Consider the following 23,913-nt stretch of genomic DNA (forward strand, 5'->3'; position numbering starts at 1 on the left):
TGAGATAACGTACAAACACCTAGTACAGTGCCTGATACATAATAAGTGCTTGAGAAGATTTAGGTATCATTAGTGAGCTGCCGTAGGCACTGCGCTAAGCTCTTGAGGACAAAAGGGAAAACATGGCAGTGACAGACATGTAGACAAACAATCATAAAACAGTGTGATACATGCCATAATAGAAAGCTCAAGGTGCTCTAAGGACATGGGGATTCATACGGTACAGTGATATTTAATTTTCCGAGGTCAGATCAGATACAGTCTGCTTTCTCTCTCTCATGTATGCTGGGCAGCTATCTCTTCACATGCATTCTATCATATACTCTATGTTCTTATATATTTTAGAAATCTATACCTGCGTATTATAAAAGTGGGTTTTACTCACAAAACTGTGTACTATAAACTTCATGGGAGATTTGGGAGATTTTGAAGCATGATTTTAATATTTGTGATTCCAGCCTTATATCCCTGCCCCCCCCCCCACACTCCTTCTGATGCTGCTCACCTGTAACCAGGTTTGCTCTGGGGAGCCGAGAAAGGTCTGCCAGATGGATTCATGAATCTAGTGCATTTATTTAGCCAACGGGTCCTGAGCTGATGTCACAGCCACCCAGTGTACCACTTGTCCTCAAGGGGCTTCTATCTGAATGGGGGAGACAGCCCGGCAAGTCATGCTCAGCACGTCCCTCCAGGTGTGAGGTGGGTGCGGATGCAGGTGATTAATTCCCCTGGGGCAGCAGGTGCAGCAGCAGAGGGCTGGGAAGGCTGGACGTTGCAGGGTGAGTGAGGAATCCCTGCAAGTGAGAGGCAGAAAGAACTTTCCTTCTTCAGAGAAAAGCGTTGCAGGTAAGAGCCTACAGGCAGACTGCATGAAATGATTCAGTCAGACAAATACATCACCAAGTTTCATTTTAAGGGACTTGAAAAGAAGGTGCTGTTCTCAGTGGCAGGCTTTTATCACAGATTTCGTGACATCAGTGGGCATCCAGAGGTCTTCGGAGGGGTGGGCAAAACTCATACTTCCAAACTGACTTTAAGGAGAAATGAACAAGAGAGAAGTGTTACGAAACATGCTTTAGGGGTGTTCTTTCCATGTTTATTTGAAATGGAAAGCATCAATGTATTTAATTATGTAAGTAACTGAACAATATGCATAACTTTATTAGAAAGAAGGGGAGAAGACCCCTGTAAGCTTGTCCTTCTACAAATAACTACCACTGGCATTCTAATGACTGATCTTTCAGATTTTATAATGTGCAAAAAAAGAATGAAGATGAGATCAAAGGATACATGTCATTTCGTAAACTCTTTTCACTTAGCACTCTAGCATAAATATCTTCCTATATAAGAATATGCAGCTTATTTTAAAAATATTTTAATATACATATTCACAAGGCAGAATACTTGTGTTATAACTTTAAGAATGAAAAAATAGCAATAATAGAAAAATGTTATAATGACTAGTAAGTATAACTTTGGAGTGTCTGCTAGACCCTGCAAGTCTATTTAAAAAACAAAGAAACAAAACCACCAAAGAGAGACTAGAAGATAAGGATAGAACCTTATTCTATAAATGCTCTTCTATAAAAGTAGTGAGAATTCTCATACAAGACACTGCCTGCCTGGGCATCAACCAACATGGGAGATACATGTCCGTGTGTGAAAGTCAATCAAGTGAACACTCCTTGGGGCCAATCGCCATGACCCCAAAAGAATCCTAGCCTTATAGACAAGCCCGCATTCCCTCCTCTCTCAAAAGAAGGTCGCAGGAGGTCTTCTCCAGCATGTGTTTTGGCTCTGTCAATCTATGGCACTGTCTTCTGGGAAAATGGCTTATTTTAGAAGCATAAAATAACAGTTTAGAAGAAACCGTGCTCTGGAAGGGACTGCAAGATGCATTTTGGAGAGTCTGAAAAGAGAGCTCATATTCTAGCCCCGTTCTAAAATGCCTATTTAGGAGCTTTTCTCTACGAAGAGCAAGTGAATAAGGTAGTGTGGCAGGCTGGGCTGATGGCTGTGCAGCCAGTCCTGGTCCAAGGATCTGAGATGGGGCTGGAGAAGCATCAGACAGAGGTGGGCTGGGGAGGGGGAGGTGGGCTGGGGAGGGGGAGGTGGGCTCAGGTTCCCTTTTTCTTCTCCTCTCTGCACTGACAGCCACTCCAGGGTTCGAGGTTCCCCATGATTCACTGTCTATGTCTCCAGGGAGAGGAGAGAGCCCATAGGCAGTTTAGGTGGGCCCCCTCGCACCCCTGCTCAATGGGAGACAGCCTGGCAAAGACGCCCCCGAGGGACGGGAATGGGCAGAGTCTGGAGAGACGGATGCCCCTGGGAAGAAGCTCAGCGTGAACCCCCACTGCTGCCACATAGTTAGAATTTACTGGGTCCTTTCTCTGTCAGGGACGTTGATCTGTACTTTTGCTTACAACGCTCCTTGGAGGTCGATGCTGTCATTACCTCTACGTGATAAAACAGTGGAGACTTGCAAGTCTGTGTAACTTGAGCAAGGTCTCACAGTACCAGACAGAACTGGTGTTGGAGCTTATGGGATTGGACTCGGGAATCCACGCCGTTGGGCACCGTGGCTCGCCCCTCTGCACGTGAAGAGGATGGGTTGGGGACACACACTGGGGGGATGCGGTGGGAGAGGTGGGCAGGGACAGATGTCAATAAAAAACTGACAGAAATGTCGAAGTCCAGAAAGGAATCCATTTTGATATATTGTGTATCTTCCATGCATTTATTCATAGACTGCTTATTTCTCAAGTGGGTTTGAAGTCGTTGAGATCTGATACCCTAATTTCTCAAAATTTTTCTGATGGCCAAAGACTGAACGTCACTAATTTTTACAGCCTGGCCCAGTCACAAATTGCATCCCAGGACCTATGAATTTTTTTTTAAAACATTTGACTATTTTTAAGGCTTATTGGGAATGTATTTTATTATTTGGCTATAGGTACATTTAAGAGTGATTATAATTCCTGATCATGTTCAGGTTTCACAAATGTTGCATTTATACTAAGAGTTCTGAGGTAGGAGACTTGATTAAGCAAATGAGTACTAATGAGAACAGAAATAAACACAAGGCTGGTTAGGAATAAGTAGAAAATGTATCATCTGCTTGGACATCGATTGGTTCCAGCATTAAAATATATCAACCAAAAATAGGGCTTTGTCTTATCATAAGTAGTTATACTGTGAATATTTGAACTTATTTTTACGCTTCTGCATGTGAAGATGGTCCTTTCGTTTGAGTCTCCAGCTGCCAAGCCATAAAATTAATAATAGTCAAAGAATGGCTCTGGGTACAACTTCCATTTGTAAAATGAGTGAGTCCTGGGGACACAATGTACAGCATGGTGACTACAGTTAACAATACTGTCCTGTGTATTTGAAAGTGGCTAAGAGGGTAGATCTAAAAAGTTCTCAACACATGAAAAAAATTGTAATTCTGTGAAGTGATGGACATTAACTCAACTTACTGTGGTGGTGATCATTTCATAATATACACACATCACATCATTATGTTGTTGTACATCTAAAATCAACACAATGTTATGTATCAATTGTATCTCAATAATAATAAAAAATAAGAAGAAAAGAATGGCTCTGGGAATACTGCCTAAGGTTGTGTCCTTTGCCCTTTGGCCACTTTTGTGAGGTGGAGAAAAGAAAATGGAATGCCAATTTTAAAGCTGAGCAAAGCAGAGCAAGGAAAAGGGGATGCGCAACCAACCTTCTAGAACCATGATTGGACTGGGTCCAATGACTCCTGAAACAGTGCTATTTCCAGGAGACTCTTCTCCCCTCTTCCCTCATTTTAATCACATTTGAAGGCTCCTATGAAAGAGAGAGATTTGAATGGCCAGAACACACCCGGACAGAATCTCTGGAAACACTGCAAATGTTTTACAGGTAGAAGGGAGAGCAGGATCACTCACGAGGTCAGGAGTCCAGACTCTTGTCTCAGCAGGTCACTAACTAGCTGGGTGACCCTAGGTATTTAGTATTTCGTGACTAAAGATTCATTAGCATTTAGGTAGTTAGAAAACCACTCTGTGAGTATGAGGTAGAATAGTTTTGTGTTTTGTTTTTGTTTTTGTTTTTTTTTAAGGAAAAATTTCTTCCCTCAGTGGTGCATTTTCCTTCCACTGGCATGGAAGCTTTTTGGCTTGCTGGTGGCTTCTCTCTAGGTCTGTTTGTATGTCTTCCTTGGGCTAATTAACCACTAAGTTCAGCTAGGTCAACTGTCTGGGAACCAGTTTTTCATTTTGGAGACTCAGCAGATTATCCTAGCCTAGAGTCACAACTACTTCATTCTTTCTTTCCTGGTCTTTGCTTCTAGGTGTCATCTCTTCCTCATGACCTGAAGGGGCTGGGAGTAGAGGGGAAAAAAACAATGTCAGTCAATTTGGCTACTCCTAGGCATTAGGCATTACATTTTTTTTTTTTTTTCCATGAGAGGAGGTTAAAACTGACAGAAAAGGTGAGGTAGATTAGTGAATCTTATTTGTTCAGCCTCTTTCTGTTCCTAATTACCAGAGATTATTATGGCAAGGTCGGCCGAACTTCCCAAAGGATTTATGATATTTTTAAGGAAAGTGAAGAGGAAATAAATTTGGCCAAAATTTCCTCAGTTCTTGAGGATTCATTGTGCTTTATGTTTTGTCATTTTGTTTTTACTTCAGGGCTTTGGGGAAAAGCAAACGCAAACTACAATTTTAATACATGGTGACAAGCTAGAGGGCACACATGTATATTCTGCAGTTCCCTTCTATGGAAAGAGTTGCTGTTAGACTTCAAATGATGGGGGATTTTGATTAAAGTCATGGACTGCATGATCAAAAACTAGCATCTGAGATGGGAAATTAAGGCATTTTGTCATAATTTGATTTTTATTCATTTCTAGAAAAAAATTGCTCAACATAACATAAGCTGGGCCCACTCAAATGGGGGCATGCATATGTTACCCGTTCTGCCAGGCTTGCAACCAATTGGAGTGTTAGCTATTTATAAATTCAAGGTTGAGTGAAACCATCTCGCTACCACACAGAGCTCCCTCCTTAATAGAAGAGGATCCACTGGTAGGTGTTGGGAGCAAATGTTTAACAAGCATTTTCCGGCCCTGAAATATGGAGGAAAAGAGGAAACTTATGGCAGTAGCTACTGAGGCCATAGACAGCAGTATGAAAGACTGCACAGGAAGGACCGTGTTAGAATCAGTGCACCCATATGGGGACCTTCACTGACGGGGAAACCAGAGGGGGAGGGATGCGATGGAGAAACACGAGGGGAAAAGAATGAGAAATGTGCCTACCCCTTCCAAGATGGTGAACAGAAAAGCAGGTGGTTATTTTTGACTCTAGATGGACCTGTTTCCAACGGGCCCTAAAGGTGCTCCTTTGGGAAGGGAAGTCTGAGCCATTTGGCAAGCTGTTTCTTTGTGTTGCTCTATTACTGGGAAGAGGGAAGACAAAGAGAAAAACGCCTTTTCTCTTCCCACAGAAGAACTTCAAATTTTGGGAGCTTGCAGTTATTGAAGGGCAGGAGATGGGAAAGAAGTTAGTGCTCATTGAGTTGCAAGTGCCAGAAAACCCAACCCAGACTGGCTTAAAAAAAAAAAATGGAATTTGTAATCTCCCTTATGGAGAAGTCCACAGGCAGTCTGGTCACAGGGATAGCTTCAGCCAGGACCTCAATAATAGGTATGGAACTTTCTGTCTTTCTATCTCTCCTTCTGCCCTCCTCCATGATTGCTTCATTCTTGAACTTGACATGTTGGTACAATGGCTCTCTGTACCTCCAGGCTAATATCATTCCAGATTTCTGTCTGTAAAATATTTTAGCTTCTTTCCCTCCACCAGTTGAACAAAAAAATCTTGGGTCTAATTTTCCTTGCCCTGAATTAAGTCACATGCTCATCCTTGAACCAATTGGCGCCATCCTGTAAATAAGTAAACTTAGAGAGGTAAATCACACGTGTGAGAGTACACACTAGTAAGTGGCAGAGCCGGGGTTTGAACCTGTGCTTTCTGATTCTCAGTTTTCTTTATGCATCTAGCCAACATCAAAAACCAGGCACTACCGATCATCTAACCAAATCCTCCTCAGCTCTTTGCCATTTTCCATTTTTTCCCTGACCGGGAAGATGCTGAAACATTTGTCTGTAGGAAGGGTGGGGGAATAGCATCTTTGCCGGCATGAGAACTCTTGCAATTTAGCTTTGTCAAAATCACCTGAGCTGCCCTCTGGGGGCTACTGATTGCCGGGGTCAGGGAGTAAAGGAAGTGTCTCCATGTCTCTCCCTTCTCCCTTCTATTAGATTATCATCACCTTGCACCTAGTTCAACATGCACCCTGGACTCTCCTCTCTCGGCGGAAACATCCTCTCCACGCTGTTAGACCAACCTCAGTCCCCCTCCAGGCACCTCCACAGCTCACCACCTATGTACTCCGCCAAACCTTAGCCCTCTGTCTGGACTTCAGAGACCTCGGTCATCTGCTCCCTCATGGCTTTCCCAGGCCACTCTGCCAATCTCGTTTTCTTGTCACATCCTCTGCTCTACTCGGGTTTGACTCCTCACTGTCCCACAGGCAGGTAAGGCCCACTCTCTTCTTTGCACCACAACTTCCTGTCTAGAATAACCATCCTCCATTCTCCTTCCCTGTCCAGCTGGTCACAGGGATGGTCAGGGATGTGCCCCTGGACCACTCCCACGCTCTGGGTCTCCTCTCCTCCAAACACCATTCCATTTTAGTTCTCCTATATAGTCCTGAACGCATTCATGTGTATACATGTATAGGTGGGTGTGTACATGCATGTCTGTGTGTTCACCTGTGTTCAAATATTGACCCTATGAGAACATGACCTCCTTTAATTTTATTTCTCTATTTTAAGAGTCTCTTTATGCTTGACTTAGTTGTATGCTTATAATAGACTTTATGTGAATAAAAACTTATTGACTGCTTCAAAAAATTTATTAAAGGAAAACATGGGTATGAGGATACATCAAAGAATGAAGAAGAGCAAATGACAGAAAGGAACAGGGTCTCACTCCATTTCTCTTCCAGTTTCAGCTGTTAGTTCCATGGGTCATTCTCTCAGTAAGTGTAGTCTCTGTCGTCTGCTTACACAGCTATTTCTTGATTTATCATCTTAGACAATAATACTGATTCTCCCGTGTGAAAAGTGAGAATTGACCTCATTTTTACTAATTCTTTCCTCCGTTTGATATTTATATTGTTATTTTAATTCTTTGGTTGCCCTTGTAATTTTGAACGTTATACTTATTCCTCTATTTTTTGCCCCATTAATTTTAATTTTAATTTTTTAAAAGATTTTATTTATTTATTAGAGAGAGAGAGTGTTAGCAGGGGGAGGAGCAGAGGGAGAGGGAGATAATCTCTAGCACTGAGTGGAGGTGCTTGATCCCACCACCCTGAGATCATGACCTGAACTGAAACCAGCGGTCGGACGCTTAACTGACTGAGCCCCGCCCCCAAGGCATCCCTGCCCCATTAATTTTAAAATATAAATTAGTATATAACTGATTATTGAATGGGAAAGAGTTTGAGCTGGTAACAACTTGGCTGAGTATTAACAATTGCTTTCCATGATATTATGAGTGTATCAAAGAACATAATATATATGTAAATATAAAGCCTAGCTTTCTCATGGCATCTAAAATAACTGAAAGGCAATTGACATCATTATTACAGATTCTTGTGAAAGTGTTAAAAATGAAATATTTTAAAAACATATAATGATTTTTCCGTGACAAACACTTCTAATTTAGTGTATATTCTTTTATCCCATAATATAAAGAATTGTAACGTGATACTGTTAAACTGAAAGGCTAGTTTTTTGCATGACCTGTTATTATTATTTGGCACTGAATTTAAGTCATTTACCACTGACGGGATTCACTTTATTCTGGAGAGGAACAGAAGGGAAGGAAAAGTGCTATGACTTGGTGAGACAGGGACTGGGCAGGAGGACAGGTAGGGAGTTGGAGGGGAAGGCGGGCAGGCAGGCAAAGGAAACTACTTTTATGGCAAAATTTTTCTTATGATTAGGGTATTTGGGGCCCAAGGTCTTAGTAGGACACAGATTCAAAATACGGGATGGAGAACTAAAGGGGCACAGGAAATACGTAGTGAAAAGTGTATGTTCTTCTGATTCCTGTACTCCAGGCATTTCGTTATCAGTTTTTTGTGTCTCTTGCTAGAGATGTGCATATACCAAGGTGCAACTCTATCTTTACTTCCCCATACACTGTGGCATTCTGTGCACACCTGCGTGCATCTTGCTGTTTGCCTTCTAACAATTTAATTGGGATCATTTCATAAAAACTCATATAGAGTGACTACTTTTTTTTTCTTTTAACATTCTATAGATGTACCATCATTTATATAAATTATTATGGAATGATTTCAAAGATAGGTTATTTGAATACATTTTCTGAATTTGTTATTTAAAAGCCCCAGGGATGACTTCTTCGGTGTTTCCAGTCTTTTTCTATGTTAAACAATGTTGCAGGGAATATCCTTTGAGATACTTAGTTTTGTACATGTGTGAGTATATCAGTAGTTTTAATTTCTATAAGTTATTGAGTCACAGGGTATGTGAATTTAAAATTTTTATAGGTGTTATATATTTATAAATAGGTATCTATATTATATATCTATAAATAGATATTAGCTAAATTTTTCTCCATGGAAGTTGTATCAATTTACACTCCTACTCTTTTTTTTTTAAATCTTTAAAAAATGTTATTGTGGTAAAAAACATAAAACAATACTTAACTAGCGTAATCCTTTCAAAATATACAATCCATTAGTGTTCAGTATATTGACATTGTTGTGCAGCCAGGCTCCAAAACTTCATCCTGCAAAACCAAAACTCTTTATCCATTAAACAACTCCCTGTTGGCCCAGCCCTTAACAACTGTCTTTCTACTCTCTGCTTCTGTGAATTTGAATATTCTAGATACCTCATATAAGAATCATAGAGTATTTGTCCTTCTGTGACTGGCTTATTTCACTTAGCATAGCGTCCTCAAGGTTCACCCATGTTGTCAATGTCGTCCGAATTCCTTTCTGATGCTGAATCGTATTCCATTGTATGCATCTGCCACGTTTTGCTTACCCATTCGACTGTCAGCAAACTCCAGAGTTCCTTTCACCTCTTGGCTGTTGTGAATAATGGTGCTATGGACATAGTGTGCAAATATCTCTTTGAGATACTGCTTTCAGTCCTTTGGGATATATACACAGAAGTGGAACTGCTGGATCATACGGTAATGCTGTTCTTAATTTTTTGAGGAACCACCATACCATTTACCCATTGCTGCTATACCATTTTATCTTTCCACCATCGGCGTACATGCCGGCTGTTATGATTGAGCGTGTCCGCCTGCTAACACCCCTCCCAGTTGTAGCTTGTGATGGGCGCTTCACTACACTTGGCTTGAATGTATCTGTCTCCCTTCTTTTCCTTTCTCTCTCTGTATTTCCCTTTTCATAAATGAGTTCGAGCTCCTTTTCCTCTGTTAATAAGCCTTGTGTATTTCCTTTGCCGTGAACTCTGACAATATCCTTTGTCCATTTTCTACTGGATTTTTAGCCTTTTTATTTGTGAAGATTTTTTTCTATATTAAACAAATAAACCTGTTTTCTGTGATATGGTATCCAAATACTTTCCTCCTTGTTGTCTTTTGACAATGGTGTGTTTTGATCATGGTGATTTTGTTCTCCCCAGACATGTTCCGTTTTGTTGCAGTCGAATTGATCTCTTACACTTTATGGCTTCAGTGTCGTTTTATACTTTCTTTTAGAAAGTCCTTCTCCTGCTTCAAGAATATAACACATTTTCCCATATTTTCTCCGGGTATTTTTATGGTTTCTTTTTAAATGCGCAATCTTTGGTATGTGTGGAATTCATTTTGTTCTAGGTGTGGGAGAAGGATCCAACTTTATTTTTTTCCAGATGCCCATTGATTGTCTCAGCAACTTTCCAGGACCTTTCTCCCCCCTGATTTGTGGGGATTATTAGGATTGGAAACCTGTACTTTGGAAACTTGTTCTTTAATATTATTTGCAAGTCCAGTTAGTAACTCTTCCTCTCACACACCTTAGTTCATCATGAACTGGAAGATAACCTGCTCTGCTGAGGTAATAGAAGAATGGAGATTTTTATTCTGCTTGGACTGGGATTTTCAGGAAAGAGGACGATATATCTGGAAGTTGTACCAATGGCAGGAATCAAAGGGAGAAAATCCAGAGAATGATGAGATTATGGAAAGAATTGTTGGACTACTTGCACAGTCTCTCTTTACCCTAAATATCGGGCAGCATTAGGTCCCCCCATATTGCTAATCGCAATTACCTTATTAATTATGTGGTTAGTGCTTTCGTACCTATTTCTTCCATTAGACTGTAAACTCCAGGAGGGCAGGGAGCATGCTATGTCATTTCTTAGAGTATCGTTAGCAAGCAGCAGAATACCTGCTTCCACCAGTACATCATGACTGACTGAATTTCTGAAATCCCCAAACATATCTCTCCCCACCTGCCCCAGCAATCCATGCACTCTTCAGGGAGAGAAACTGCATTTTGATTTTCATCTTTAGGAGCCTTGCCCATGGTGTGTGTTCATTCTATGCTTTCAGAATAGATGATTTCCTGCTGTTAACGATGACTACCGCGTGCCAATAGCAACTGATCTAGTTCGTGGACTTGGGAGGTAGATACTTTAGTCACTCAGGGTTACAAAGCTCTTGGGAAATCAGGAAGTTGAAGAAAATCTCAAAGCCTCACACCGGAGCAAGTGGAAATGCTTTCATTCATCCTTGCGGGCATCAGAATTTTGACTATGTTTTCTCACTGGCAAAGGAAAGGATGGGGAAAACTGGAACACTCCTATTGCTGTCTGGCTTCCTTGCCGAAGTCTTACATTGAGAAGCTCAACTTGGAAACATTGACATTTCCACTTGAATTAAAATGAATTATATATTATATGTAGTTATAAGTTTATAGTTTAAAGCTAAAAACAAATAAAAATAGCATTGATTACATGCTAATTAATGGCAGTTATTTTATTTAGAAAAGATTTATTCTCTTCCCAATGAGATCATCTTAGGGTTCCTTGCTAGGTTGCTTAAAGATTTTAAAATGCAACCAGATGGATGCCTACTTTTCAAAAAAACATGCATTTTGTGAAGTGAAGAATGCAGGTTGCTATTTCATTTCCTCTGAAGACAAAAGGGAATCCAAATTGTTTTCAAGCTTATGAAGAACTTTTTTTTTAAAACATATAATGTATTATTTGTTTCAGAGGTACAGGTCTGTGATTCAACAGAACTTATTTTTAAGGTAAAGCGTGTGTCCTTTCACCCTGGTGAGTTGACAAGAATGCTCAGTTTGTAAGGAATTAAGTTCCGGGCTGACAGATCAGCAAGAATGTGGTTCCAGGGTTGTCCAATTACGCGATATCACTAAAGGGAGAAGGGATGCTTTCAAGAGAAAGATAAAAAAAAAAAAAATCACAGAACTAAAACCTTCTAAAGAACCCACAGTCAGGAGACCACCAAAATAGAGCAATTGAGAAAGAGACTCATCTGAGACAGAAACACAGAGTAGCTTTTGCTTGGAGAATGTTGTAAAAACACTGATGATAAATATACCCTAATTAGGTGGCAAATCAACCTTACAGAAAATGTTTGAGTTACATAACACTCTTAAAATAATTTTGAATCTTTATGGTAGGTTGTACCTGATTGATGAAAAAAATTCCGTTAAATGAAAGTACCCAATATTTGCATTACTTTGTATACAGTTGCATTTAGTACTAGTTTATGTTCTACTCTTTTCACTGGACATGACTTCGTATCCATATTTGCTTATAGCTACATGGTCCAACCCTCATATTCTTTTAGGAGATACATAGTTTATAGAACTTATAAAAATTTATTTAGGGAAAGGAGTTTTATGACTTTCAAATGCATGCATAAGTGCTGACTGGACGAGGGGAAGTGGGAAAGTGCAAGTTGCCTGTGCATTTAAGAGAATCCTGTAAGGGCTTTAACAAACAGATAAGATGTGCTTCCAATGAGCTCATCCATCCTTTGAATAAAAACTGCTGGGAAGGTGGTGCTTAAGCAGTTTGTGGTCTTTGATGCAAATGGGGTTGACATTCCGGTTGCTTACCACATTGTTCAAGCTCCCTTTCAAAGCCAGTACCCAAACCTCAGCCCCAGGAGTTCAAACGCCTCTGCAGAGAGCTGGTCTGCAGCCCCGTCTGCCCCTTAGAATTCCTGGTTGGAATTCCAGACACCCAGGCCTTATCTCTGATCAACTACTTCCAAGGAGGGGTCTGGACATTGGTATTTTTTTCAAAGCTCCCCAACTGATTAGAATGTGCAGCTGGGGCCAAGAATTGCTGGTCAAGAGAATATATTAACAGTGCCATTATCCAGGGGCGCCTGGGTGGCTCAGTCGGTTAAGCAGCTGCCTTCGGCTCGGGTCATGATCCCAGGGTCCTGGGATCGAGCCCCGCATTGGGCTCCCTGCTCGGCGGAGAGCCTGCTTCTCCCTCTCCCTCTGTCTGCCGCTCTGCCTACTTGTGCTCTATCTCTGTGAAATAAATAAATAAAAATCTTAAAAAAAAAATGCCATTATCCGGATCCTTTGATTTCTATAATCGAGTAGATGTAGGTCACCAGAAACCTAAAGGTTTATCTTGGTTCCCTGCGTAGCAAATTTGTCAACCTATCCCACCCGCTACAGTGCAAATCATCTTGCCTGAAATGCAGATGTTAAGACAGACATATTCCTTTAACAAGTGTTTACTAAACTTGTATTCTATGCTCTGTTTTAGGCAATATGAATGATTTAAAAATGAGTAAGACATCACTTCCCCCATTTTCACTGTATAATCAGAAAGACAAAAAATGTAAAACGAATGACAATACTGTATGGCAAACTCTGCCTTGATTCTCAAGATCTATATGGGAGGAACAACGGGGTTTGGCATTTCTCCCAGTTGGGGAGGCCTTGAGGAGAAAGGGACCTTGGATCTGCTCCTGCAGCTGGGGAGAGGTGCACAGGCTGAGGTGTGGAAGGAGCAGGAGGGGAACCCAAACCTCAGGGGCCACAGTGAGACAGGGCCGTGGGTGATAGCTTGGGAGTCCGGGGACACAGGCTTTCCTGCGGCCCCAGCTTTATTTGCACGGGGCAAAGAGTTAGAGGATCGATTAACTCAGGTCTTGAATTTCATTACAAGGGTCCTACATTTTGTGGTAATCATGTGAAAGGGGCCTCACGAGAGACCCTTTGCCTCCAGAAAATGTGGGAATGTGTCGATGTAAAAATCTGAGATTGAAAAATGCTCTCTCTTGCTAGAAGCCCGTAGAGGTAAAGACGTCTAAATCCATCCCTGTCTGGCCGAAGGTTTCTTAGAATTGTTCATTCTCCCAGCGCGGCCTCTGAGAAGGCTGGGGAAAGGCTCTGTGTTTTTCCCCCCTGCCACATTTGATAATGGTTAAGGACTTAATTATCTTTTTATGAGTCCAACAGTCCTGGTTTCTGTTGATCAAACACAAAGACATCATCTGTCTTCCGCAGACATTCGGCTGTTGAATAGGGGCGAAGGAACAGAGGCAGCCGGGGGCCGAGGGGTGCGGCGGGGAGGAGGGGGAAGTGCGCCCGGGAGACACGGAGTCCTAGAGGCGCTGACCCACGGGGGGGGGGGCTATGAGATAAGGCACGCAAGTGGGCCCGACACTGTGCTCGGCCCCTGGTCCATACAGAGTAACTGCCCAGGAACGCTTAAAGAATCAATTAAGAAACAGGGAGCCCAATGAAGTAGGAATCCTGTGTTGTTGGTTTTTTTTTTGTCATTTTAAAAATCCTTTCCTTTTATTTCTTAGAATATTATGAAATACGACGAAGACGAGTATAGAATATCAACGCTAAACTTTTAAGAGAATCTTAGCATTAGGGCCATATTTGTGTCACCTTTTTTTTTTTTAAAGGAATAAGACTTAAATACAGATGAACCTACAAAAATCTCTGCTGTTTATGGTTTTACACGTGGACACAAGTAGTATTTTACTATATACCTTGTGTGGCAGCTTCCTTTTCTTTCACTCAACATTTTCATATGAGATTTATTCATATTGATTCTTATAGTTTATTCCCTTCGATGGCTGCTTAAGTGTGTATCATGTCATATGAATATACTGCAACTTGTTTATCCATTCCCATTGACAGACATTTTGGGGTGTTTCTAAATGTCTACTTTACAAGTGAGGTGATGGTGAATACTTCTGTATGTGATTCCCTGTGCAGATGTGAGGGAGTCTCTAGGACATACACCCAGCAGGGGAAGTCTTGGGTCATTGAATACAAGTGTTTTCAAGTTCATATGGTCAAATTGCTCTTAAAAGTGGTAGCACCAATTTAAATGTCCGCCAGCACTCTAGAAGAGCTCCCAGTTGCTTCAACTAATGTCTTCCACTCTGTGGTGTCTCTGACTATGAATTTAGTGATTGAGTGGTTAAGATGTGGGCACTGCATGGGGATCTTTTTGGGATGATAAAAATACTCTTAAATCGGATTGGGGTGATAGTTGCATAACTCTGTAAATTTACTTGGAAGATCAGTGAACTGTATGTTTAGAACTGGTGCCCAGGCCCCTGGGTGGCTCAGTCCGTTAAGTGTCCGACTCTGGTTCTGGCTCAGGTCATGATCTTGGGGTCCTGGGAAAGAACCCCGTGTTGGGCTCCGTGCTCAGCGTGGAGTCGGCTTGTCCCTCTCCCTCCCCCTCTGCCCCTCTACCTCTCTACCCACCTTCCTTCTCCTTTTACCCCCATGAAATCAGATCTCCCCCTGGAAAAGTCTAGACAGATTGATGCACAAAAAGTTATTCATGATTGATAATGTTTTTTTGTTTTGTTTTGTTTTTGCATTTTAAACAGAATCGTGGAAAAATAACTGGAGTTAGGAAGTTTGGAAAGCTCTTGGATAGTCTGCCATGACAAAATACTACAGACTGGGGGGCTCAAACAGCAGAAATGTATTTATTTATTTCTTCACAGTTCTAGAGGCTAAAAGTCCAAGAGCAAGGTGCAGGCATGGGTGGTTTCTGATGAGACCTCTCTCCCTGGCTTGCAGATGGCTGACTTCTTCCTGTGTCTTCACATGGTCTTTTCCCTGTGCACCTGCACTCCTCGGGTCTCTTCTTCTTCATATAGGGAAACAGTCCCATTGGATTAGGGCCCCACCTTTATGATTTTGTTTAACCTTAATTCCCTTCTTAAAGGCCCTATTTCCAAACACTGTTATGTTGGGAATTAGGGTTTCCCCAAGTTATGAATTTTGGGGGAACGAAACTCAGTCCATAACAGATTTTACAAATAGGTCATTTGACCCTGTCACTTGCAGATGTAGAAGATGCTGATTAAAAAATCTATACACCCATCAAGAGGCAATGATCATTTTACTCATTTGGACTAATTTTTGGAAAAAGCAAACTGAATTTAGCAGCAGAAAGACTTCACCAGAATATTTTTTGTTCTGGTTATTTATTGCTGTGTAACAATTTAGCCCAAACATTGTGGTTTAAAACAACAATGACCCTCTTATTATGCTCCTGGATTCTCTGGTCAGGAATTTGAGGGGCATCTGGCTGAGTGGCTTGGGCTCTGGGTCTAACATGCTCCGGTTAGGTATGGCTGAAGGTGAAGCTGGCAGCTGATGGGGTAGCTCTCTCTCCCATGTGGGACAGTGGCTTCAGGACGGTGAGGGCTCCACTCTCCAAAGTCACCTGTCCTAAAGAGTCAGGTAGACTCTGAATTGCCGCCTAGGACCTAACCTGAAGTCACATGACCTCCCCTCCCCGCAGAGATGCAGAGATTCAAGGGTAGGGAATGCAGACCCCATCTCTTAATGGGAGGAGTGTCAACATCACTTTGTAAATAGGGGATGTATGATGGGATATATCATTCTGGCCATCTTTGGAAAACGCAATTGGCTCTAATTTTAGAAAGACTTATTTTTATAATTATTCTCATGTATGTATAGAAATACAGACTGAAGAAAAATTTGCACAAGGAAGTATCTTGTTTTCCTTGGGGGTTCTTCTTCATTCGCATCCAAGCAGAAGCTGGACAACTTTGGATTCAGGCCCTTGTCCTTGTCAGGTCCTTCAATTTTTATGAGTTAGTTCCATGTCTGGTTCAGTTACTTATCTGTTAGGGCGTCGTATTTCTCTTAACTGGCCACAGAGAATATCCCTTCTTTAGAGAGTGGCTGGGGGGGCCTTAAACACTAGCTCAGGGTTACCCCATGTTTATTGTTATGGGCTGAATTATGTCTCCCTAAAAGTCATATGCTGAAGTCCTAATCCCCAGTACTTCAGAATGTGACTGTATTTGGAAATAAAAATGTTTAAAAAGATAAATTAAAATGAGGTCCTTAGGGTGGGTCCTAATCCAACATGGTGTCCTTATAAAAGAGGGTTTAGACAGAGACACGCACAAAAGGAAGACCATATAAAGACACACAGAGAATACAACCAACTCTAAACTAGGGAAAGATAGCTCAGGAGAAGCCAAACCTGCTGATACCTTGATTTTGGAATTCTAGCCTCCAGACCTGTGAGAAAAACAACAACCACCACCACCACCACCACCACCACCACCACCTGTTGTTAAGCCATCCAGTCTCTGGTATTGGTACTTTGTTATAGCGGCTCTCGCCAACTAATTCACTTATCAAAGGTTTGACTGTATGAAATGTGTTTTGAGGGGTGTCTTTAAAGGGTCTATTTCTCTGGGCCATGTTTTCAAACTTATTTTTTAAAGCAGCAGATACCTCTATTTTTTTTTAACATAGGTAGATAATACATAAGTCCTCAATCTATAAAATATACAAATAGTGTTTTATTGGTATAAGATTTTCTTAGAAGTTTGAAATATTGCCTTATAATGAAGATTCTCAGTGGAAACAATGAAGTGGCTTTGAGGACACAAGTACTCAGAAACCTATGGCGTTTGGGCCAAAGATGGTTGCCAACCCAACTTGCTGCCTTGTTCACCTGAGAGAGTCTCTCCTTACTGCCTCACACTCCCTTTCTCTTGCTCACAGACTTTAGCATTATGTATTAGAACAGCACTTCCACCTCTCCTCAGGCCAGAAAAATGGAGGTGGACACTCAGCCTGCAGCTCCTTAGAAGGCTGAGCTTCTCTCCACCAAACTACTCATATTGTCTATACCAAAGGCCTAGAGGAAGCCCCATCAAGACGGAGCAAGACTGCATAGTGGCAAAGCAGAGAGATTTGACACCATCTGCTGACTGTTCACGGCCCAGGGAGACAGCTGTGGGCTCTGGAGCCTGAGGACCCAGCTGTGCATCCCAACCTGACCATTACTAGCCATGGGACATGTCAGACATGCCACCTCTCTGAGTCTCAGTTTCCTTATCTGTAACAAAGGGGATTTGAACACCTGCCTTGTGGGTTCTTGTGCAGATTCAATGAATGAAAATGTGTGTTTACTCAGTGCAGTGCTTTGCATATGGTTCATTAAATATTCATTGTCCTTATCCTCAGGACAGCAACTGTGGGCTCAGATGAGATCATGTAAACGGAGGTAGTCTGTGAAGAGTCATCTCTGTGCCAGTTGGAACTGTGATGTGGTTTGACATTGACTCATTCCTGGCTGGACAGGTCTGAAGTAGATGGATTCTTACTTTCTCTTGGGTGAGAGAAATGGGGTAAGAATAGGCAGAGGTGAACACAGGTGTGCTGGCCACAGGCGCTCACGCAGGCTCCAAGAGCTGATGGGCAGAGTGGGTTTTGAGAATGTTTCTGCAAGGCTGTGTGAACTCTTTTTAGTCACAAAATGACCTATTTTATGAAGGATTCTGAAATATAATGGGAAGCTCAAGAGTTCATGCTGTACCCCAAGAGTGATTTATGTTAGAATCTGACCAAATAATTTCCCAGTCATTAAATTTGCCATTTGGACACTGACATATTAAATATTATCAAATAAACTTGGAGTATAGTTAGAAGTCTGTTTTATGGATTGGCCACATTAAATTTTTTTTTTTATATTGGAAATTGTGTTTAAATCTGCCACAAGTATAGTCGTTGGGATGTAAAGAACAGATGGGTCCAAACGTGGTGGTTTTCCTTGAGCAATCCTGAATTAGAATCATAGATATTGAAGATGGCATACGCTAATGCTGCCCTCTGCCAAGAGGGACAGCTGTGTCCTTATGAGCTTTCTACCCCACCTGGGGACCCCCCTCCGCTGTGGGTTGGGCTCCAGTAGTTCATCTTTGCCCCTTCTTTTGCTGATTCTCACAGTGACGTACGTTCTGGAGTTTGGTTGGGCTTCATGATACACCCCACACCCCAAATCTGTGAAATCATTCTTTTCTTTAGAGGCACAAAGTTGTTTTTTTTTTCCCCCAATTTCACAGTTTATTCTTGCTCTGTCTTCTGAAAATATTCTTCTTCTCCTGTTAATTAGTTGGCCCCTCAACTAGTCCCCATCTCTGGGGTGTAGTATATGGATAAGAATGAGCTAGTAGAAACAACAGTTGCCTTAAGTAGCTAACTGCTTCTTTCTTTGACATCCCCCACTTATGGGGCTTTGTAGATTTTTTCATTCTTTAGTTTTCTCCTATCATGAAACTCCCCTGAGAGCTGACCACCTCACCAACTAATAATGTTGTAGCCAGCCGCTGCCACGGTCGTGGACCAGGAAGGGAGTACAAGCTCCTGGAGGGAACTGGATTGGAATGGGTCTTCTTTAAGAAAAACAGTCATGATATGGGTGGCAGAAAGATTCCAAAACATCCTGTTTTTCCTAAGGTTCCAGACTGAATCAGAGAGAAGGATTCGTAAGTGCTTCTTCTTTTTTTAAGATCTTTTTTTTTTTTATTTATTTGAGAGAGAGAGAGAGAACATGAGCAGGGGGAGGGGCGGAGGGACAAGAACACTCCCCACTGAGCAGGGAGCCTGACTCAGGACTGGATCCCAGGACCCTGGGATCATGACCTGAGCTGAAGGCAGATGCTTAACCGGCTGAGCCACCCAGGCATCCCCACAAGTGCTTTCTTTTGTTTTAAAGGACATATTGGATCTAACTGGCTCAGTGGGAGAACTAAGAGGGGTGAAGGGCATATCTGTTGATTGCCATTTTGTCTGAATGTGTGTGTGTGTGTGTGTGTGTGTGTCTTTCTGTCTTCTGTGTGTCTGTGCATGTCCCAAAATAAGCAGTTGACATTAGCGATCTGAGGGAGGAGAAGCTGATAAAGGATGGGAAACTCTGAATCAGCCTGGTACTTGTGATGGTGGGAAGCTGTAGAGATGTGAAAAACAATACCTGCTCTCTAAAAAACTTTCACCTAATGGAGGATCCAAGATGTTGAGGGAGAAAGGCAACTTTGCAATAGGAGGCCATGTGTGTTTAGAGCCAAATGAGACACAGCAAGTGGTCTGGAATTCAGAGGAGGCTGGACAGGTCGGGGGAGACTTCCTAGAGGAGGTGGCCCTTGAAATGGACATTGAGGGATGGGGAGGATCCTGAGGGCAGAGCATTCCAGATAGCAGAAGGCAGGGGTTTCCAAGGTCTTTCTGGAAGGCAGGAAGGGAGCAGTTTGCTGGCACCCGGGGTTTGGCCAGGAGAGATACAGAAATTTCTTGAGGTAGTTTGCGGGGAGACTTTAGTGCATGAAAAGGGCCTGTGAATGAGGTTTGGAACTCAGAAGGAAGGAGGAGGAAGAAGAAACGCCCAGGGGTCACCAGGAGAAGGTGGCATGGCCTTGCATGAGGGCCAGACCTCCGAGTAAGACCTGAGTGAGCTGTAGTTCTCAGGTGAGGTTCGGGGGAGGGCCTGGGGTCCGTGGGGAGGGGAGACAGATGGCCAAGCTCTGGTGGGAGGGACTTCCAGACGGTTCACGGAGCTGTCGGGCTAGCTGCTTTGCTCTGACGCCAACCTGAAGAGAAGCGCCAGAGCGACAGGCCGACTCGGAGAATCTTATGGGTCAGCTTCTTCTCTTCCTCCTTTTCTTTTTCTTCCTCCTCCTTTTTAATATTATCACTTTCAGATTTTTTCTATTTCCTTTACAATAATTTCCACCTTAAACAAAAGTTGCATGAATAGCACAAGGAACTTTTTTATTCTGAAGCCTCTGAGAGCAAGTTGCCAACTTGATGTCCTGTTACTTCCAAACACTTTAGTGTGTAATTTCCGCAAACGAGGAATTCTCCCACGTCCTATGACACAACCACCCAAATCAGGAAGTTGGCATTGATTTATTACTAATACTGAATCCTCAGACCTCTTTCAAATTTTCCCAGTTGTCCCAACAATGTCCTTTATAGCAACAGGACCCAGGTCAGAACCACACATTGTATGGATTTACCATGTCTCGTTAGGAAGGAAGAAACGAAGGGGGCCAGGGAGGGTAGGAGAAGGATGGAAGTTTGTTTTAGATTTCACAAACCATCAGCCCTGGCAGGAAGTAGCCGCAGACGGTGCTCAATACTTGATGTTCCTTTTACAACCCAGTCAACGTTCAATTATTCGCCCAAATGAGGGGTAGTATAGACACATTTAGAATAATTTTGGATTTTTGAGTGCATTCTGCAACAGTCTTGTAGATTTTTTTTTTCTCTCTAGTTTCACGTGACTTACATGAGCACGTATGCAGGTCAGAGACGTGCCTGCCAGGGAGAAGTGGACACTGGTGGTTGTGATCTGTTAATATGCCACAAACCGAGTAGAAAACTGAGATTCTTTTATATTGTAGTTATTCCTAAAGCAGATCAGCTGGACCTAAGCACAGCCCCTAAGACAGAGACCCTGCTCCGAACTTGGCCTGAGTAGATGCATTTGTCAGGATCGGCAGATGTTGCGTTAGTTTCATCTTATAGTCCAGAGACTCAGGCTTGCCATAATTGTCTATTTCGTGCAGCTTTCATCTTCCATTTGGCAAAATGATTCATGTGGAGTGTAATGTGCTTCTCTGATTACTTACCCAGAAATTTGTCTTCCTCTGATAAAATTGCTTCTTCCCTGCACAAAGATGGGAATTTTCAGTTAAGGTACTTCAGTACCTTTCACCTCCTTTCACTCATGCATTCATTTCCTCAAAGCTTACCTTTAGTGAGCATCTACTATTGCCATCTCTGGGGACACATACCCGAATAAGAATAACTCTCCTCTCAAGGGGAGAGGGGCATGTGTGAAAATGACCTTCATGGCAGAGACTGACTGATGCCAAAGAGAGGCCCAGGAAGAATGCCCTGGTTTTGATGTTGGGGAAAGATCATCACACAGGGGAGAGCACTGAGGGGGGGCAGGACTTGGACTTGAAGTCCACGAAGTCCGAGAGGCTGGTTCACTGCTTACTCACAGAGGGACGTATACATTCCTCCAGGGCCATGTATTTCATTGGAATTTGCCACTCATGTTAGCTTTCCAGTGTTAGGTGGGGCAGGTCAGGCAATACTTAGAAGCACAGAACTCAGGACATCCTAGCCTCTCAGGGTGGGCACAGCACTTCGCGAGTTAATTGACCATCTTCCTTTATAGGCAAGGAATGGAGGCCCCAAGAGATGAGGTTCTTCCATCCAGGGACCCCGCTGAGCTGAGAGTAGAGCTCCGCCCTCCCTCCCTCCGTCTGAGTGCTCCTTCTACCATCCGCAGTGCCCTACACAAAGTCAGGGACTTTGGCTCATGAGCCAGGAGAAGGGCTGAGACGGCACTCGGTGGTACCCCTCTGTCAGTCGTTGCCAGTGATGCATGAAGACTGACAGAAAACACCAACAGTCAGGCCCCACAGTGGTTCCTTCTAGACCTGAGCTTAGGACCCCAAAGGGAGAGGCCAGCACTGCAGGGTTTAGGGAGGGAGGATGTGCAGTGGGAGTGAGGCTAGTGGCTGGACACACTGGGGACAAGGGGTGCCTTGAGAAGAGTTGGAGAAAGATTTGCCTGGGCCTCTGACCTGGAGGTCTGCTCCTCTGAGCCTTTTTCTTTGCTAGTCTCTCCCCACCTCCCTCCCCCCTTCTTTGACATCTAAACATGCTGCTTTTTTGGTTAACTTTTCAGTTTGAGATAATACTGATCCACAGAATGTTGTGAAAAGAGTACAGAGAGGTCCCCTGTACCCTTTATCTATTTTCCCCAAAGGTTATATTCTACATAACTATTGTGCAACTGCCTACCTGGTTTTTAAAATCTGAAATCCCCCATCCCTCCCTGCCCTCACCCCTGGCATCATCAGTCCCCCTAGTATAGACCTCAGGCTCTTCCTTGGGCACATGTCATATCTGCAACTTGAGAGCAATTCTGTTTTCTGGATCCCAAAGTCCCTCTCTTGAGAAGAGGGGAAGTTATAACTGTCTTGCCAATTCTAAAGAAAAATACAAGTGCAGACAGGATGATCCTGAACATGCGAAACAGATGGCCGCCATATTTAGTGAGGACTAAATGGGTCCCAGGGTTTGGAAGCGGAGACTTGATTTCAGCTCTGGTACTCTGGGGTGGTGGTGTGGGGAGTGGTTACTGCAGGAAGCCTCTGGACTATTGAACAGGACCAGTCCCTGAGCCTGGGGGGCACCCTGTGAAAGGAATAAAGAGGAAGCGTTCCTCTGCTCCTGCCTCTTCCTGGCTCTCCACTCTGGTGGCTCTTCCTTCAAGCCGGTCCTGCCGGTAGCAGCTTCTTCATCATGTCTTCCCCACGTCGCTGAGCATCTAGAACTGGGCCTTCAGTTCCAAATAGACTCTGAGTCAGGAGCTCTTCTTCCTGAAACACAAGCCCTGTCACTGTGCTCTTTTTCCTTAAATTCATGTTGTCTGACACTGTGCAATCTTTTGAAAACACCGCTCCCCCTTATGTGCCCCCTGGCTGAATGACCTTCAGTAGCACCTCAAGGACTTTTTACCCCAATGTTGAATCTCTGGCCTTCCCAGTGTTATTCCTGTTTGAAAGCAGATCCCTGGAACATACCATGCTCATCTTCATGCAGTATTCCTGTAATCAGTAATGACCTTCCCTCTCCAAATCATACCTTCACTCCAAGGTGTGATCAAAGCCCCAGCTTCTCCATCAACTTCTCCCTGACTATTCTAACTCATAAAGGGAGTTCTATTTCAGAATTCCCACTAGTGATAGCCTATACTGCCTTCTTGGTATTTAATCATACACAGTGTTTATTGTTAATTTTTCTGCTGTTGAATTTTCAGTACTGCCTTATAACCAGGCTTTCCAGGCTGCCATGGACATGAATCTACCGCATATGGTGTGAGAATTTCTTCCCTCATTTTACTTTCATATTCCTGTTGGGCGACCTTTGCATCTTAACTCAAGAGGCAAGTCCTGGGGTTTTGAAGTGGACCTGTCACATTTGTGTGCCCTGTGCACCAGTAGGAGGAAGAAGGAGTGTCTGCCTTCGTTGGCAAGGCTACTTTAATAGGAGCATTGAGAATCACCCAGAAAGGGTCTCTCAAATATTCAAAATGTTTGGTTGCCAGGGAGCCAAAAAGGGACAAATGCTCAGCAAATGTTCACCATACTTATATATGACATATTAAATATTATATTTAATATTTTCCAAGTCCCAATATTCCTAACTATGAACTGAGAATAGTAATATTTACCAAACAAGGCTCTTTTAAGGATTAAATAAGATGATCTGTGTAGTCACATGCTGCCTGACATAAGTTAGCCCTTAACAAATGTACACTCCCCTTTCTTGCTATTAGTTTCTGAGTCATTTACTGGGCCGATTATTCCCCATCATCCTCTAGAGCTACTCATCTGTTATAGCAACTCTAGAGGACATCTCTAATAATTCCCTACTTCCTTTTTTGTTGTCTGTTGAACAATTCCAAAC

The 23,913-nt window shown here is 42.8% G+C and overlaps 1 long non-coding RNA gene across 1 annotated transcript; it reads right to left on the reverse strand.

The window, feature by feature from the left end:
- Positions 1 to 745: 745 nt before the first annotated feature.
- Positions 746 to 23,137, reverse strand: LOC141373667 (uncharacterized). Its single transcript, XR_012379907.1, has 5 exons — positions 23,028 to 23,137; positions 22,679 to 22,823; positions 21,054 to 21,091; positions 3,734 to 3,837; positions 746 to 1,031 (listed from the first exon to the last, which is right to left on the reverse strand). It is a non-coding gene; the product is annotated as an uncharacterized lncRNA (long non-coding RNA).
- Positions 23,138 to 23,913: the final 776 nt, after the last annotated feature.

Source organism: Callorhinus ursinus, unplaced genomic scaffold, assembly GCF_003265705.2.
Source record: "Callorhinus ursinus isolate GAN/ISIS: 27379988/994484 unplaced genomic scaffold, GSC_fseal_2.0 scaffold11, whole genome shotgun sequence".
NCBI lineage: Eukaryota > Metazoa > Chordata > Mammalia > Carnivora > Otariidae > Callorhinus > Callorhinus ursinus.